Genomic DNA, 17160 nt, shown 5'->3' on the forward strand with positions numbered 1-17160 from the left:
TCCAAGGAAACCCGACTAGAAGGTCATATCAAAATTATATCATCCTATGTTATTATGTTATACTAAATTTTTACAACAAAATGTGTTAGAAACATGGTGCAGGATGTTGTTAAAATATCTAAATTTCTCTCTAAAACTGCACGACTGGAAACAAAAAAACTATCAAATTTTGTTACAATTTTATCATAAAAATAACATATTTTGTTAGAAATTTATAACAGAATCAGATACAAAATATATTGTTTCTGTGCAGTTGGAATTTTTACAGGTCGTGATAGGGCTAGAGATTGCGATCAACAATAATATTTTTTTGTTTTTGTCTGAACAAGAATATTTATCGAGAACATGAAATTTGAACATTGAAAAACCAACATTACAAATAAGGCAACCTTCTCAATTTGTATCAGCGTTGTGATATCTATGGCTGGGAGACTTTGACTTGACTGACTGAGACTGACTGACTGAGACTTTTAATTGCATACTGTTGGGCAATTCGGTGTTAAACATTTTTCAAATCATATTATGATATAATCCTGTTACAACATTTGAAATATAATGGCTACTTAGAACTAAATTGTATCAAAATAAGTTAGAAATATCACAATATGTTAAAATTGGGTTAAATTTTTGTTATGCTCTTCTAGTCAGGAACAACGCATCATACGTCGGCGAATCAGAATTCTGGTATGGAAAATGCGTGGAGACGCGTAATACATTGTAGGTAATTACCATTAGGGTGTTTTTCCTCGCCAAAATGTTAGATGTTTTATCAAAATGTGAAAAATGTCGATCTCTTCTACCTTCCTTTCGATTATTTTGATACTTTTTTGCGTCTAATTTTTCCTTCCATTCCTTTAAAAAAAGTTTTACCTTCCATTGTTTGGTCTATCCGTATCCTGATGATCCCTTCAACACCAAGATGTGGAGAGGTACTGAACCAGGTCATTGCTAACACAGTTCAACTGTAAATTTCTTGGTATTGTATGCAGCATTCTTGAAAGAGATCATGCCCACTGAATCCCAGAGAAAATTTTCATGGGTGAAAATTTCAAAAGTTTGATGATTTTTTGGCACCCCTAAATCATGTCCGTTTCATTTATTTAGTTAACATCTAAACAGATAACACTGAATCAACAATTTGACGCCACAATACACGGTTCGAGGCCGCATCTCTCCATCCTCGGATACGCCCCACGCTTGCCAAGTCGTTCTGCACCTGGTCTGCCCATCTCGCTCGCTGCGCTCCACGCCGTCTCGTACCTGCCGGATCGGAAGCGAACACCATCTTTGCAGGGTTGCTGTCCGGCATTCTTGCAACGTGTCCTGCCCATCGTACCCTTCCGGCTTTAGCTACCTTCTGGATACTGGGTTCGCCGTAGAGTTGGGCGAGCTCATGGTTCATTCTTCGCCGCCACACACCGTCTTCTTGCACACCGCCAAAGATGGTCCTAAGCACCCGTCTCTCGAATACTCCGAGTGCTTGCAAGTCCTCCTCGAGCATTGTCCATGTTTCATGACCGTAGAGGACAACCGGTCTTATAAGCGTCTTGTACATGACACATTTGGTGCGGTGGCGAATCTTTTTCGACCGCAGTTTCTTCTGGAGCCCGTAGTAGGCCCGACTTCCACAGATGATGCGCTTTCGTATTTCACGACTAACGTTGTTGTCAGCCGTTAGCAAGGATCCGAGGTAGACGAATTCCTCGACCACCTCGAAGGTATCCCCGTCTATCGTAACACTGCTTCCCAGGCGGGCCCTGTCGCGCTCGGTTCCGCCCACAAGCATGTACTTTGTCTTTGACGCATTCACCACCAGTCCAACTTTTGTTGCTTCACGTTTCAGGCGGGTGTACAGTTCTGCCACCTTTGCAAATGTTCGGCCGACAATGTCCATGTCATCCGCGAAGCAAATAAATTGACTGGATCTGTTGAAAATCGTACCCGGCTGTTACACCCGGCTCTCCGCATGACACCTTCTAGCGCAATGTTGAACAACAGGCACGAAAGTCCATCACCTTGTCTTAGTCCCCGGCGCGATTCGAACGAACTGGAGTGTTCGCCCGAAATCTTCACACAGTTTTGCACACCATCCACCGTTGATTTGATCAGTCTGGTAAGCTTCCCAGGGAAGCTGTTCTCGTCCATAATTTTCCATAGCTCTACGCGGTCTATACTGTCGTATGCCGCCTTGAAATCAACGAACAGATGGTGCGTTGGGACCTGGTATTCACGGCATTTTTGAAGGATTTGCCGTACAGTAAAGATCTGGTCCGTTGTCGAGCGGGCGTCAACGAAGCCGGCTTGATAACTTCCCACGAACTCGTTCACTAATGGTGACAGACGACGGAAGATGATTTGGGATATCACTTTGTAGGCGGCATTAAGGATGGTGATCGCTCGAAAGTTCTCACACTCCAGTTTGCCGCCTTTCTTGTAGATGGGGCATATAACCCCTTCCTTCCACTCCTCCGGTAGCTGTTCGGTTTCCCAGATTCTGACTATCAGTTTGTGCAGGCAAGTGGCCAGCTTTTCCGGGACCATCTTGATGAGCTCAGCTCCGATACCATCCTTACCAACTGCTTTATTGGTCTTTAGCTGTTGAATGGCATCCTTAACTTCCCTCAAGGTGGGGGCTGGTTGGCTTCCATCGTCCGCTGAACTGACGTAAATCATGTCCGATTAAGCTCAAATTTTGCATGGTGTCATATTTTGAGATAATGAAACTTGTGAGCAATGTCGTTTTTTGAAATTCGAAAATGTCATTTTCATTGGCACCCTAGTGTAAATGTACCACTTTTTCTGGCAACGAAATGGTCATTGTGATATATACCAGAAATTAAAATGTGAATATCTCCAGATTATGTTGTCAAGAATCACTTTTTCGTTATTCCCTTACTAGATCTTTGCAAATAGAAGCCGTTGGTGCAAAAAACTGAAATTGAAAGAAATGGTTCATGTACCACTTTTACTGGCACCGATTCAATTGTTTCGTCGAGTTGTGTTTCGCGGCAGAATTGTAAAATCAAGAATCATTTTCATTCCGAAAGGCTGGAAAACATGATGCTACATTACGCTATTATCGTGATGCATTAAAATAACATTAAAAACGCAGCACCACGTGAGTTTATCTTCGCCTGTTTCCATACTAACCGACCGTCCTCCTACTTTTCGCAGTGGCAGCGTTGAAGATGCTTCGAAGTGACAATCCTCTGTTGAGTAGATGGTTTGTAAATAGGTAGGGTAAGCATATCCATAGTGTTCATATGTTGTTTTTTGATTGATTGTACTGGTATAACATAACTGAATTAGAATTTTTCTTTGATTTCGTATAACAAGTAAATTATCACTTTTTACCACAATTATTCTTGGTACCAGTAGTGTAGGTCATTTGGTAATTTCTTTAAGAAAATCAATTACGTAAACGAAACCTTTGCTTTCGGTGGACATACCCTAAATTGCGGAAAAATGACAATTTTCCTACCAACCTCTAGACTGCAACTAAAGTGAACGTGTATCACTGTTGTGCTTTCACGCGTTATCTCCCCTCTTATCCTGGCGGGTGGTAGTCCATACTTCGGCAAGTGTGAATGTGACTGTGCATCATCATTACCGCACGCTGCCAGTCGTACGCTGCTGGTTGATTTGTGAATCGCAGCGGGAAGTGCCGTACTACTACTAGACGACAACCGGATGCTGAAGTAGATAGTGAAACACGATAGGTAACTACCGTGGTGGGTTGGGTACTTAAATGGCCGGAACAAGCCGGATGGATGCTAATGCATTAATGGGTGGGAAAACTTATAATTAGGGAACATTTGTCTGAGCAGAACGGTACGATGGCCGGTTGAACCAGCCAGGCAATGCTAGATTCCATGATCATCTCAAGATGCCTGTGCTTGAGTCCATGTTATGCAATTGCATGTCTTTTTCTTCAATGGCGCTAAATTCGAACTGGAACATGTTCTGCTTTTCAACTTGGAGTACCTCCAACATTTGCACAGCTATTTATTGAAAGATTTTCTATGCATGGCATTACATGATTATGTGTATTGTGTGGTGTACAAATGGATACAATTGTGGCCATCTGGAAATAAACTTGACTGAACCGAGATCCGAACTCGTCATCCCGGATTAGCAATCCTTTTATTTTTCATCTATTGCGTTTATTTGACAGGCTCAGGCGTATATCTAGAACAACATTTGAAAAGGGCGTAACAGCCAAAATTTATTCCTTTTGATTATTTGTCTACATATAAAGTTTTGTATGTGGACAGATAATCAGAAGGAATAAATTTTGGCTGTAACGCCCTTTTCAAATGTTGGTCTAGATATAACACTGGACGGAGGCGAGACTCTATATGATATTTGTAAACTATATCATTATTATCAACGTAAGTAAGACGAAAGTTATTAACAGTCCTACGCCTATGATTTTAAGGCTCGTTGGAGACCCTGCAAACAATGATGGCAAATTGCACTTTCAAAGTTCGTTAGTCTAGTTTTCAGACTATAGATATATTGCCTAATTCAACACCAATCCATCATGTCTAAATACTCTAAATGCGAGTTCTTCTTAATATTATATTTATTATTTTCGATACCAATATCTACATATTGTTACTATGCTCTAACCGAAATACTCGTTTCTGTCTGTGAAATACTGAATGTAAAAATATATGAAGACTTACCATATCGTCCGCTTTCGAATCGTTGACACAACAGCGCCTAGAAAATGTTCACATAGGGAAACCTGTAATGGAAATAGAAGACAATAATAAGTAATTATTAAAATGCATGAAGTTTAAAAATTAATCAAATTCACAGAAGCAGTAGTAATATAATCCCTTTGAAATATTGATAGGTGATCCGTAATTTCAATTGTCAGCTGCGGCTAACACAATTGATTCAAAACTTTCAAATAATCTCCGTTTCAACATGAAATTTGTTCCATTCGAATGTAGCTATAGGATAATTTAGCAAGCAATTATAATTGCATTTCATATGCTTGGTCGAAACAAGCCCTCCCCGGAGAGAATGAGAGTGTATGGTGGATGGGGCATACTGATACTTCACGAAGCAGGAACAGAATAAAAACACAATTTCCTGCTATCTTAAATGCATTTGTCAATCAACCAGGGGTCGAGTTGGTACCCGGCTGAATGTGATGGATTTATATGGGTATCAGCTTCTATACATGTGTAGGGTTTAGCTAGTGGAATTAATAATGGAATTTGGTTGAAATTTACTATTGACAGAGAGTTGAATAGGACAAATGGCAACAGTCGAATGATTCTGTTTCAAATGCTGATTTGTCATCTGGAGTGATCTGTTTGGACAGCTTCAATACAGAATGAATTGTAGGAAATTAAGTTCTTGGCGCTTTAATTGGATTGATAGTGTGCTGTTCAGAAGATTATAAGCGATGAATCAACTCGAAAATGTAACACGCAGTTATATGATTAAAAATAAAATCAGAACCATTTTGTCTCTGCATCAAAAAATACGAATGAAGCTGTTCACGATCAATATTGGATAGGTTACTGTGCTTGAAACTTAATTTGTGCATATGCACAGCATGTAAAAGATTTAGTTCGGAAAATGTATTGGATGATGGATTCCTTTGATGGATTAAGACGTACATGTCCCATATTAGAACCACCTTTTCAGTGCTCATGACGTACTAGAATAGAAAATTGAGCAATCACGTTATGATATAATATCATAATGATATAATATCATTGATGTTCATGTACTGCGAGTAATGACTGTTCCTTCTTCAAGAATTGCTATAGCAGCTTGCCAACTGTTATTTAAATCAAAACATTCGAAGAAAATCTGATACATTTAATTCAATTTGTTGGATTTTTTACCGATACATTGTTAATCTACAATATGAAAAACAGTAGCGGAAACGTTCATTTCCACGCGATGCGAATGAACCAGAGAAAAGATCGATTTGTACTGTATAGTGTCATATTTTAGTTCAAATGATAAGTTAACAATTTTGCTTGTTCTGGATTTATCGAAATTAATTTATTGGCTTTTTTTGGTGATAATTATACTACTCAAAGCAAAAGTGATTCATTTTCATTCATTTAGTCTACATCGAAACAGATAACACAATACACGGTTCGAGGCCGCATATCTCTATCCTCGAATACGCCCCACGCTCGCCAAGCCATTTTGCACCTGGTCTGCCCATCTCGCTCGCTGCGCTCCACGCCGTCTCGTACCTGCCGGATCGGAAGCGAACACCATCTTTGCAGGGTTGCTGTCCGGCATTCTTGCAACATGTCCTGCCCATCGTACCCTTCCGGCTTTAGCTACCTTCTGGATAGGGTTCGCCGTAGAGTTTGGCGAGCTCATGGTTCATTCTTCGCCGCCACACACTGTCTTCTTGCACACCGCCAAAGATGGTCCTAAGCACCCGTTTCTTGAATACTCCGAGTGCTTGCAAGTCCTCCTCGAGCATTGTCCATGTTTCATGTCCGTAGAGGACAACCGGTCTAATTAGCGTCTTGAACATGACACATTTGGTGCGGTGGCGAATCTTTTTTGACCGCAGTTTCTTCTGGAGCCCGTAGTAGGCCCGACTTCCACAGATGATGCGCCTTCGTATTTCACGACTGACATTGTTATCAGCCATTAGCAAGGATCCGAGGTAGACGAATTCCTCGACCACCTCGAAGGTATCCCCGTCTATCGTAACACTGCTTCCCAGGCGGGCCCTGTCGCGCTCGGTTCCGCCCACAAGCATGTACTTTGTCTTCGATGCATTCACCACCAGTCCAACTTTTGTTGCTTTACGTTTCAGGCGGGTGTACAGTTCTGCCACCTTTGCAAATGTTCGGCCGACAATGTCCATGACATCCGCGAAACAAATAAATTGACTGGATTTGTTGAAAATCGTACCCCGGCTGTTATACCCGGCTCTCCACATGACACCTTCTAGCGCAATGTTGACCAATAGGCACGAAAGTCCATCACCTTGTCTTAGTCCTCGGCGCGACTCGAACGAACTGGAGTGTTCGCCCGAAATCTTCACACAGTTTTGCACACCATCCACCGTTGCTTTGATCCAACCAGACTCTGGTAAGCTTCTCATGGAAAATGTTCTCGTCCATAATTTTCCATAGCTCTACGCTACTGTCGTATGCCGCCTTGAAATCAACGAATAGATGATGCGTTTGGACCTGGTATTCAGGTCACTTTTAAAGATTTGCCGTACAGTAAAGATCTGGTCCGTTGTCGAATGGCCTGTCGTAGCCAAGCAAATCCGTCTTCCGATTTGCCTTTTACCAACGAAAACAAGCGCGGAACACCGAAGGATAATTCGCATGTTCACGCCTCAAATACATAACACTGAATGATCGTTTATTTTCACCGTTCGAATCATCTAGAATTCCTGTCAGCCTACTGAGATTGAATTTCAAATTTCTTCTCATTAGCTTCTTAGTATGCTGGCATTTCAAATACCAACTACGATTGAATTTCAAATTCGTTATCATTTTTTCTACTAATGTCATTTTTAAATATTTTAGATTATTTCATTATTTTTATCATGAAATAAGAAATACGTTCCACTTTATCCATCAATGTAACCAACAAATGCAAATGCATTTTCAGACTCACTTTATTCCCCACACGGCCGTCAACGAAGTCTCACTTATTCACTAATGGTGACAGACGGAAGATGATCTGGGATATCACTTTGTAGACGGCATTAAGGATGGTGATTGCTCGAAACTTCTCACACTCCAGCGTGTCGCCTTTCTTGTAGATGGGGCATATAACCTCTTCCTTCCACTCCTCCGGTAACTGTTCATCACTGTCTTTAGCTGTTGGATGGCATCCTTAACTTCCCTCAAGGTGGGGGCTGGTTGGCTTCCATCGTCCGCTGAACTGACGTAATCATCTCCTCCGCTGCCTTGACTTTCACTGCCTGTACTCTCAGCGCCATTCAGATGTTCCTCGTAGTGCTGCTTCCACCTTTCGATCACCACACGTTCGTCCGTTAAGATGCTCCCATCCTTATCCCGGCACATTTCGGCTCGCGGCACGAAGCCTTTGCGGGATGCGTTGAGCTTCTGGTAGTACTTGCGTGTTTCTTGAGAACGGCACAGCTGTTCCATCTCCTCGCACTCCGCTTCTACCAGGCGGCGTTTCTTCCTCTGAAAAAGGCGGGTCTGCTGTCTCCGCTTCCGTCTATAACGTTCCACGTTATGCCGGGTATCTTGCTGCAGCGCGACCGCCGACCGATGTCTGCACTCTTCGTCGAACCAATCGTTCCGTCGACTTCGTCCTCCGCTGCGTCGTTAATGGCTGCTTTGAGTGTATTCCAGCAGTCCTCATCGAGCTCACTCTCTTCCGGCAACGCTGCCTCGAGATACTGCGCGTATGCAGTGGCGACATCAGGTTGCTTCAGTCGCTCTAGGTCGTACCGCACGCTCTTGTATGAATCTCTGAAAATATGCTACGAATCAATAGAGCTGTTTACACTTGCCGAACAGCACATTAGCAGGTTGAAATCGCTGTTATTTTACCTGTCTTGGTACAGTGATCACCACGTCACTACCAAGCCGTTCCTGGGTGGACGTTAGCATGAGCATGAGCATGATGATCGTGCATTTCGTAGTTGCTACTCCGTGATCGACCAGAACAATCGCAATTGCACAGGGAACCAATGGATGGAAGCATGGGACTTGCTCTCCAACCTCAATGGGCACGCTCGTCACGTCCTCGCGGTCATCGGGGATGGGAAGGAATAGATGATGCAGTTACTCGCCCACTGCAAGCCGAGAACACCTCTGCACTCGCCCCGAGTTTCTGCGGAATTTTATTGGAATGTGGAGGTTAGGTTCTCTGGCAGAGGTTTGTCTTGGTTAACGGGTTGCCAATATGATAGAAATGAAAGGGTAATGTATAATCTAATTGGATGCCGAAACGAGCTTTATGGCTCATTTCGAATTCTAACAGTTACCTGCTAGAACTAATCAAGTTTACAAAACTAGTGATAGGGATAGAAGATGGAGGATTGAAATCTGGGATTGACCTCACGACCTCCTGCGTATGAGGCAGAAGCGGTAGCCATATGACCACCAAGCCCGTTCTGGGTGGACGTTAGGCAGAATAACAGCGATTTCAACAATGCTTGTTCTCTAATATGGCCCTCTGCTAATCTTCAGTATCTATTCATTTCACACTTGCCGCTCGCTTGCGGTGTCAATCGAATCTGTATCTTCATTACTTTCATCTACTCCCTTTCGCTTTGAGTAGTATAATTATCACCGAGAAATGCCAATAAATTAATTTCGATGAAGTCACGCGGTGATGAAAGCTTGACTAATTATTGTGGATTTCAAACGGCTTCGACAAATGTGCTTTCACACTTTTCAGATGCGAGACGATTAGGCTATGTAAATGTATTTGCAGAATATTCAATCTGGTTTGAAATCTCATGAACCTTCAACAATTTTCTGAGTTGAAAAATTTCATGAATTTCGGAAATCCAGAATCTCTCAAGCTATGAGAATTATCTCTGCGCTTAGATTTCCTCCGAACATAAGATAAATATCATTCAAATTTTAGAATGCCTTTTGCGATGCTGGAAAAATCATATGAAGTACTACGCAGTGCCACAAGGCAAGACAAGATTAGAAATTTTCTAAGAAAACTCAAAAAATCACTGCATAAATGTGATTCCTTCTTTAAAGGTCCCGAGGTAGAGCTACTTTTATTCTTCTTCTTGTTGGCATTACATCCCCATACTGGGACAGAGCCGCCTCGCAGCTTAGTGTTCATTAAGCACTTCCACAGTTATTAACTGCGAGATTTCTAAGCCAGGTTACCATTTTTGCATTCGTATATCATGAGGCTAGCACGATGATACTTTTATGCCCAATAAAGTCGAGACAATTTCCAATCCGAATATTGCCTAGACCGGCGCCGGGAATCGAATCCAGCCACCCTCAGCATGGTCTTGCTTTTTGCCGCGCTTTATAACCGCACGGCTAAGGAGGGCCCAGGCCACTTTTATTAACCAACATAAAATCCTTTGATATAAAAACTAGAAATAATTATTCCAAATTTTTGTTTAACTTTTGGATGTGCTTATAAAATTGATTATAATGATTTCTTATTTTTTCTTCTAAATAATGTTTTCTAAGAATTTAATAATTCTCTCGCGTAGTCAGCAATTCACATCCAAGAACGATATTTTGTGTTGATGAAATTTTTTTTATCCTCTTTAATTTTAACGATTACAAGGAAAATAATTATTGAAAAAATATCGAGAATTAGGCTCTCTAGGCCTTTAACTAGGCCTGTGGGGTACCTGGGCACCCTCCACAGTAATTGTTCCTTACCGCGTCATACTGGGCTCTGGCGAGGTGGACCTCTTTTCCCGAGCAACTCGTGGGATCAAAATGAAAAACCAAGTCAATTCTTCAATAAGTGGTAGTAGTGTAGGCGACAACCCCTTCGCAAGAGGTGGGTTGTCCAGGTCTCAACCTATGAGGCCAGAGACAATAGTTGGCAGCTCGGTACGCAGCGCCAACGTGGGTTACTTAACCTTCTCCCTGGCTACGCCGGTAGAGGTTATAGACGACCCATGGCTTGTGAGGGCGATGAACCGCAATCGCGATGGGCCTTCGGCCTTCGATTTGGCGACGGAACAGCTGGACGCCATCATCGACTTTGCGTCATCGAAGTATAATATCAGTAAGGACCTCAAGGGGAGATGAAACTGAAACTGAGAAAGTCGATGTGGAGCACCAAGCTGGAGAGGGCGGTCGGGACGGCCAAGTGCAAACCCGTGAAATCCGTGGAGTCTAGGTCTACCCAGACTGAGGCCTAAAGATTCGCTGACTCGGGTAAGGTCGAATCGACCGAGGGCGTGCCAGCGAAGACGGTGGTGCCAAAGTCTACCCAGACTGAGGCTCAAGTATTCGCAGGCACGTCGGGGGTGACTGCTCTAACGAAGCAGACACAAAAACGGGGGAGACAGTCTCCAGGGGATGAGCTCCCTGGGGGCCGCTCCAAAACGCGGAGGTTTACTACCCCGAACAAGGGTAGTGGGGCTGGGAAGCTGAACCCCGGCCAGGTACCTCCAAAACCGGGGAAGGAAGGACCTGGAAAGGTCCGTCCACCCAGGAAAGACGGTGGTATGGGGTTACGGTAGGCTGCAAGCTCTCAGCCGCACTAGACCAGGGAAATAGAGGGGGGTGACGCCTCCTGGACCCTGGTCAAGAAAAATAGGAAACCGAAGATGTCAAGGGTTGAAAAGAAGGCCCAGGCAAATCAGGGTAGCCAGAAGTCTTGGGTAGGCGCCAATCGCTCTAAGGGCGATGCCCTAGTCCCAAGATGGACGAGGCTAAGTACTCGGACGTCTTGAGGGCGATGAGGAGTGACGTCAAGCTCGGTGAACTCGGCGCTGACGTACGTCGAATAAGACGTACTCGGACGGGCGAGATGATCCTCGAGCTGAAGCGGGGTGACTCGCAAAAGGGCGCCGCCTACAAGAAGTTGGCGGAGGAAGGCCTAGGCGAGACGGTCAAGGTGAGGGCACTCACGACGGAGATGAATCTAAGGGTTATAGACCTGGACGAGATCACCGAAGTCGAAGAGCTCGTCCCGGCACTGCGGCGACAGTGTTAAGTAGAGACGCCCACCGCAGCCGTTCGGCTACGGAAAGGTTCGGCAGGAACGCAGGTAGCATTGGTTCGGCCATCTGCAGCGGACGCCTTCAAGGTAGTCAAGTTAGGGAGCGTCAAGGTGGGATTGCCGGTGTGCCCTGTGGGCATATACGAGCAACCCAAAGTTTGCTAGTACCTGGAACCGCGGCACAAGCAATGCACAGTGGGAATAAAAGGGCCCGTAACAGTACTTATTTAGATGCCGCTATTTTAGAGGTCCGGAAAAGACCCATTCTTATGTAAAAAAATCCAAGGAATCGATTGGTGATATTTTCACTGCAGACAAACCATTGAAAAGGGCCCATTTTGCCCGATTTTCCCCAAAATACACCATAAAAACGAATTATTGAACGGAAAATCTTATTTGCCGCTCTCGGAGAGGACTCAAATATTACTCAAATGTTGATAGAATATTGGTGAAATGGATTGCATTGAATTCTGTGCGTGACATAACTCAAAATTAGCCTATTTTGCCCGATTCTCCCCTAAACTCATGATTTAGGAAATAAAAGCTTCTGGAAAGTAATTTCTCGCGTTTAAAATGATCTTTGCTGGTGCAAATCCATTCAAAATACATGCAGACAGATATATTCTAATATCAGGTTATCAGGAACAATTGATTAATGCTGTTTGATTATTAAAGCCATTAATTTAGAAAATTACTGATAACTGACTTCCCAACAAATATTGCAAGCTTAAAGAACGCTTATTAAGTTGAAAATAGGCTTCTTCAGCCAAAAAAACATGCTTATTCAGCCTAAATTGTTTGTTGGGTTTTTTCATAAGAAAATGCAAAAATGTCCTACATCGGATTCTGTTTCTACACAATTTACATTTTCTCAGTTTTGCGCTTATCTAAAATCTTTACTGAACCATACCGTACCGTACATTTTAATTATTTCGGATTTTTAGGAACATGTTGCATAGATTTTGATGGTAAGTTGTAGCCACACGATCAAAAATACAACCGAAGGAAAATCGTCTGAAAACAGAATCCTGTGTATATGATCAGTTTCGGCATCTATAAATAATAAAACACATAATTAGGCCCTTGCAGACCTTCACAAAAGAAACTGTATTTGGATGTGTTAGATTGGATCATCGTCGTCGTCGCTGGATTCTGTGAACTCAGATTCAGAATGAGATTCTGAATCGTAAGATTCGTCGAAATCCGTTTCCGAAGTATCGTCGGTAAGGCTTTCTTGTGTAGACTCTTCAAAGTAGAACCTCATCTTTCTCGAGAAATTCGTGTCGCTAATTTTCATCTTCTTCCCAGTGCGGTTCGATTGGAAATCGATATGGGCCAACTTTGGATCCGACCATGCCAACGACATTCGCATCATGTCAATCAGGTTGGCTTCCGGAGACGTTTTACGGGCAAGATGCATTCTAGCATGTTTATATCGCTTGTGACATCGTTCGCCCGATTGCTCATCAATGAAACTGAGCGGATACGGCTATTTAAAAAAAATTGATTAGAAAATTATTCAGAGCTTTTTAGTGGAATGTCTTCTTTTGTCATAAGACTACTATCCTATTAAATTCCACCACTTGATCGTAACTTCACAGATTCGTATTTCGACCTCAACAGTAAGGTCGTGACTTGAGTCGAGTCAAGTACGAGACACCGAAGACGGTCTTACTGCTAAGTCGAAATACGTATCTGTAAAGTTACATTCAAGTGTCTTATGACCAGTGAACATTTATTTGTTTATTGGTATTATTCAGTATTACTTATCAACAATAATATGTGTGTACTATACGTTCATTTTCATAAACATAGAAAACGAACGCAATTATTTATTTATTTGTACACTTTTTGAAATACAAGGCATATAAAAAATAACTTACCAATCGTTTGATGAATTCCGGTAAGTGACTGTATTTGTGCAGGCTTGGTGGAAGGCGTTTAACGAATTGAAATTCCTCCCTACATAGCGCCACAACTTCTTCGTATAGATCTCCCAATAAACGGAAGCTAATAAAGCGCTTATTAAACCAAAAGTAGTCTTCTTCAGCTTGAAAACTAGCTTATTCCGCTAAAATTGTTTGTTGGGCTTCTACCTTTTCCGCGTCCAGTTTTGATGATGAAAGAGCCAAGCAGTTTATTAGGCGAATTTTGTCTACTAGTTTTCTATTTACTCCCAAAATCTTCGAAAACCGCACCGGATCGTCCAGAAGGCGGCGAGCCATATTACCGTTGTTGCTGCTACCGCTTCCTCCAATCTTCGGTCTGAATATAAATTCATACCAAAAGCGTGTTCCAATTCGTTGGCAATTTCTCGAGCTTTGGCTACCACTACAGGATTTGCCTGAGCTGGATGACCGGTAACCTGTTTTTGTGCCGCTACTCGAATCATCCATTCCACAACATTCAAACGTGAATGAAAAAATTAGAAGGGTTGTGAAGAAGATACGACCGCACGACGTAAACTACGTATAAAAAACCGGTGCATTCAAATTCGAAGTAAAATACCACTAACAGGGAGTCCACTGTTACCCTATATAATGTCGTCACATTTCCATGTTTCTACTTTTTCTTGAGTTTTATCGAGGGTCAATGATGAAGGAAGCACTCCTATTCATACATCATGCATAATTCAATAATAGATAATAGCCAAAAAGTAGGCAATTACCTATGATTAAAACGCGCTATGTACGGGATTGATTGGTTCTGAAATTTTTACTGGGTATAGAAAAATTGAATTTTCCAATAGTTTACCGTTGATAATCAATAGTTCCAATGGATTTGACAAAATGCTGGAGAGTTTTCGAAATGATTGATAAGAAAATCTCGAAAATCCATCGAAAGATAAAAACGATATTAACGTTTGAAATCTATCCTAATTTCGTGACGGTCTTGATTTTGGAAATTTTCGTTTTACACCCTGTATCCGAGTCTTCCCCTTAGATGTAGTTTACGTCAAAAAGGACGGTCCAACACGTAGATCAGCTTCAGGAGCGCATAAGGGACATATGTACGTGGGTATTACGATTGTTGACGATCGCGTTGGCCGCTTAACCATCAGTCATGGCATAGAATGCACAGACCTTGATTCGGACACGTTTTCCATGAGACTATAGATAAATAATAAATAATATGAATATGTAAATGGCGCAAAAAAAAATTATAAATACCATGCAGTCGACGACGATAGGATGCTGGTTGATTTCCTCCACTTCACAGTAGAATTCATGAAATATTTTCTTAGTACGAGTGTCAGTTTCCTTTCCCCAAGTCATGGACTTCGCATGACAAAAGCTATCCGATTGAGGATTAGGATTAACCCACAGTTTTGCATTTTCTTCTGTTACCAACATCAAAGGCATTACATGCTCCGACAGAAGAGATTCGTCCTGTTTCAGGATAGTGCTCTGGTTGTAATGTGCAAAGCCAGTAGCGGAGTCTACTCCTGCGGAAACATGTAGTGTGCAATGGATTTTGTTTTCATTTTCGTTAGTGGTTAGATCGGTCAGCCGCTCTGCTACTTCATCCAGTTCGAAAATTCGTTTGACATCGCTAGTTACCATGTCACGTAAAGTAACTTTAGCTGTTAATGCTCCATCAATTTTTGCAGGGTGAGAAATCGTTGGCGTTATTGTACTCCGGTGCTCCATGATCTTGGGCCAAGTAGATAGGATCTTCTCACCATACATCTGCCTCGTGAATTTCGGCACTGCCACATATTTACGTTTGCTCAGCCCAACACGCGTTTTCAGTAACAAGGATGCTTCAACGCAATCCCGTTTCGTCCTACCGGTGTTTTTCAAACATTTTTTGGCGAATGCTTCACCAGAAGTTCGGAGGCTTAGGAGTACTTTAGCAACGTTTCTTAACGAATTCCGAGGCGCCAATTTCTCAGCCGACCGTAAGAGGTTCTCTAATGTTTCATTCTTGGCCAGGAGTTTGCTGTATTTATTCTTCGTACTTTCTGCTAAATCAAAGTAAATTCGATGCTTTGGGCCACGAACGCGACGATTTTGAGGAGTCATTGGATTATCAGACGACTGTGCAGATCGCTGATTCATTGTACTTGAAGTCTTTGGAAAGGTGAAGAGATGATTAGGGAATTTAATGTGCACTTTCATTGGTATTAAAAAAATATTTGTTGTCAATTACTTTGTCGTCGAGAATTCCTACAGTACATTTCGCCGAAGGCAAACAATAAATGATTCGTAGGATAATGTACCAAATAAAGTTAACTTCATTATAAGTTTTCGAGAGAATTGGAAAGTGTAGTAAATCATTTAAACTAACATATTAAATAAAGTGCTGTGATCTCTTGTTTATTTCATATATGGTCAGGGTTCTGCCAAATCCACCAAGCGCCAATAAAAAAATACCTACTTTATATGTCCAAGTTTACGTGCAGTAGTTCCAGTTGATCACAAATCGTATCTGAGGTCCCTCAACCCTGTACCTGAGTAATTTTTTTTTGCTTTGTTAGGCTGATTTATTTTAATACAAATTTTAAGTTCATCGTCAATACCTGAGTATATTATATGACAAATGTGTACATAAATTATGCATTTATTTTCTTTTTATTTAATAAAAGAAAATATCTCAAATCAGTAAAAAAAAACGTTTAGTACTGTTCCTAAAAACCCCAACAATACAGAAAATATAATTAAAATTATATGCTTTATTTTTACACAATCATTAAATTTTACTCCAAATTCAATTTGAAATTACCGCAAGTTTGTTAAAATTTGCGTTTATTTTCATGCTCCGAGTATGTGCATCAAAATTAACGTGAAATAACAAAGTATTTCAGGCTGTACATATACAATATGACATATTTGGTTTTGATTATGCATTAGTTTACTTACGTGTTGCTTTTTTTAATTGAGTTTTTGGGGGGTAATACAATAATTGCATATCTCGAATCTGTCATGAAGCCTAAGGCTCAATCAGTAATTTTATGAGTTTTGGTGCACGTGAACTATATTAAATTAATTTTCAAAAACCCAGTAAATTAACGACTGTGAGAAAAATATGCTGTGGCTCAGAAAAAGTGCTCTTTTAAATGAATGAGAAAAATAAAAACAAATCATTCCACATTTTTTTCTGTCCCCTTTTATGCGATCCCCTTCTTATAACTAAAGAGAGGGAGTCGAAGATAACTGTATTTTACATCTCACACCCTTATTCCTGCTAGACGTAACGTTTTATCGATAGCTCTATCGTCCTCATTTCTGAAATCTAATAGTAAATAATGCTCTAAACTAAATTTTAGTCCATTGGTTCACCCACATCACTGTTGATGCTTTGGGAAAAATAACCTTTAATTATCTCAAAAATAAGCGAAGGGTCTAAATAGCGGGGAGAATCGGGCAAAATAGGCTAATTTTGAGTTATGTCACGCACAGAATTCAATGCAATCCATTTCACCAATATTCTATCAACATTTGAGTAATATTTGAGTCCTCTCCGGGAGCGGCAAATAAGATTTTCCGTTGAATAATT

At 41.6% G+C, this 17160-nt stretch overlaps 1 protein-coding gene across 1 annotated transcript in view; it reads right to left on the bottom strand.

The window, feature by feature from the left end:
* The window catches only part of LOC134224624 (uncharacterized), a 619481-nt gene that overhangs the window by 491718 nt on the left and 110603 nt on the right, over positions 1–17160 (bottom strand). The window contains exon 3 of the mRNA XM_062704057.1: positions 4689–4750. The gene's annotated coding sequence lies outside the window, so the exon portion shown is untranslated. The remainder of the gene's footprint in view (positions 1–4688; positions 4751–17160) is intronic.

The sequence above is a fragment of the Armigeres subalbatus genome, chromosome 1, assembly GCF_024139115.2.
Source record: "Armigeres subalbatus isolate Guangzhou_Male chromosome 1, GZ_Asu_2, whole genome shotgun sequence".
NCBI lineage: Eukaryota > Metazoa > Arthropoda > Insecta > Diptera > Culicidae > Armigeres > Armigeres subalbatus.